Source organism: Saccopteryx bilineata, chromosome 3 (genome assembly GCF_036850765.1).
Source record: "Saccopteryx bilineata isolate mSacBil1 chromosome 3, mSacBil1_pri_phased_curated, whole genome shotgun sequence".
Classification (NCBI taxonomy): Eukaryota; Metazoa; Chordata; class Mammalia; order Chiroptera; family Emballonuridae; genus Saccopteryx; species Saccopteryx bilineata.
Genome location: NC_089492.1, coordinates 182,303,661 through 182,306,404, shown reverse-complemented (window position 1 = coordinate 182,306,404; position 2,744 = coordinate 182,303,661). Strand labels below are relative to the sequence as shown.

Below are 2,744 nucleotides of genomic sequence, written 5' to 3'. Positions count from 1 at the left end.
AAGGGAGGTTAGTAGATGGACAAGCACATTGTGTCCTGTTTTCCTGTTAGGGACACTGTCCAAGTGCTAAGGGTCAGACTAAGAATTCTCGTCCATACCATCTGAATCAGTTTTCACGTGTGTACCTGCCTTATCATAACCTCATGTCAGGCATATCCACTTCCTGTATCCACCTCTCATCTTCTTATGCCTCCCTGCCACCAGCTTCAAATTCCTTCTCTGATAAGAAAGACAGAAAGGTGACACTGGGCAGTATTTTTGCTAATTATTTGTGTCCCAGACTCTATCCTGTTTCAGATGTTTATTGCAACATATTAAGAAATTAAGATATTATATGTGCCCAAAGTCTTTTTATTGGTTATATTTACCATAAAATCCTTTTAATAAAAATGTTTTCTTTGTCACAGCAAAAAATACTTATTTATAAGACTGTCAGAAGAAATAGGCTATTTCTAACACTATACAGTTTGTTATGGAGCCTCCAAAAGAGAAATTTATCACTCAAGAGAATGAAATCCACTGAAAGTTTCACAAGAAAAAACTTTCCACTTGCAGAGTAATTTCCTTAGGTCTGCAAGAATTCTGGCTGTGCTTGGGCCACTCTCTGGAATCCTTTAGGGGTGGGTCTAGAGCCCTGCATCTTACACCAGCTGATGAAAACCATCTGGGCACCCAATTCATAGTGGACAACCACCAGCCCTCATTCATTTCAGCAGTGATCAGGAGGTAGTCAGACTGTGGCATCACCAAGGGAGATCACTGTGGCCAAGACTATGTCACTGGGTGGAAACTCTTAGACATTTCAACCTTGTCTTTTTCAGTTGCTAGGACATCTTTCTTGTGGATACTTCCTCTAATAGAGTTCTTAAGTAGTGTGGACCCCACATATAGGATGTGTGCTCTGGCAAAGCATGGATTGATGCTAAGGCATTACAGGTTACCATAGCCTTCACAGCTGGCAGTAAGTGGGACTCTGTCTCTTATCACAGACACAATAAGAAGTGTGCATTCTGGCTGCTCTTCATCATGCAGCCAGTGAGTGGTGGAGGATGTAGCGTGCTGGGTATAGGTGCAGCTGCCTGGGCTGCCCTCCTCTAAGTTACATAGACATTCGCTGGGGATGCAGTTCCTCATGGGTGGTGCCATGACTGCCACTGTCCCAAGCCCCTAAATTTTAAAATTATAGTTGACATACAATATTATAGTTCCATGTGTACAACACAGTGATTTGACATTTATATACCTATGAAGTGATCACTACAAGAAGTCTAATAACCATTTGTCACCATACAAAGTTATTACAGTACTATTAACTACATCCCTGTGACTTGGTTTATGACTGGCAGTTTGTACCTCTCATTTCCCTTTACCTTTTCTCCCCAACCTCCCAGTCCTCCCCTCTGGCAACTGTCAATTTGTTCTCTGTATCTATGAGTTTGTTGTTTTACTTTGTTTGTCTACTTATTTTTTTTAGATTCCACATGGAAGTAAAATCATACAGTATTTATTTTTCTCAAATTAACTTATTTCACTTAGCATAATAGTGTTATGCCAAGTGAACTAGGTATTATGCTAAGGATATAAATTTGACACCCAAGGTATTTTTATTTTCTAATTTTTTAATTAAAAAATTCAGTTCTAGTTGATATTCAGTATTGTATCAGTTTCAGATGTACAGCATCATGGTTAGACATTTATATAGCTTATAAAGTGACCCTCTGATAAGTCTAATACCACATTATAGCATACACAGTTATCACAATATTACTGACTATATTACTTGTGCTGCCCATTTGAACTTCTTAATCTCTTCACCTTTTCACCCATCTTGCGCAAAACTCTTCCCCCATCTGGGAACCATCAGTTTGTTCTCTGTACCTGTAAATTTGTTTCTATTTTGTTTTTCAAACTGCACGTATATGTGAAATCATATGGTATTTGTCATATTCTGTTTGACTTATTTCACTTAGCATAATACCCTTTAAATCATCCATGTTGTCACAAATGGTAAGGTTTCATTTTTATGGCTGAGTAATATTCCATTGTATATACGTAACACATCTTTATCCATTTGCCTTTTGATTAGAATATTTAATTCATATACATTTAAAGTAACTTTTGATAGGTATATAGTTATTGCCGTTTTATTAATCAGTTTCTGATGGTTTTTGTAGTTCTCTGTTCCTTATTATCTTGTTCTCTTCTCTTGTACTTTGGTGAATTTCTGTAGAATTTCTTTCCCTTTATGTTTTTGTATCTCTTGTAGATTTTTAATTTGTAGATACCATATGTTTCATATATACCAGGCTGTGTTTATAGTAGTCTATTTTAAAATGATGATCACTTAAGTTTGAACACATTCTAAAAGCCCTACTATGTTCTTTACTCACCCTGTCCATGTTTAGGTTTTTGTCATTATTTTTTTACTTCTGTGTGTGTATCCCTTAATTTACTGTTCTAATTACACATAATCTTCCTACTTTTGCCTTTTAACCTTTGCACTAATTTTAGCGTTGGTTGATTTTGTCAGTGAAAATTTTTTCTTATTCATATATTTTTTTCCTTCTTCTTATTAAAGAAGACCTTTAAACATTTCTTGTAATAATGGTTTGGTGGTGATGAGCTCTTTCAAACTTTTCTTGTCTGGGAAGCTCTTTATCTGTCCTCTGATTCTAAAAGAGAGCCGTGTTTGGTAGAGTAGTCTTGGTTGTAAGTCCTTGTTTTACATCACTTTAAATATTTTG

The 2,744-nt window shown here is 36.2% G+C and overlaps 1 pseudogene; it reads right to left on the bottom strand.

The window, feature by feature from the left end:
• Positions 1–565: 565 nt before the first annotated feature.
• Positions 566–1,146, bottom strand: LOC136328941 (exosome complex component CSL4-like; annotated as a pseudogene).
• Positions 1,147–2,744: the final 1,598 nt, after the last annotated feature.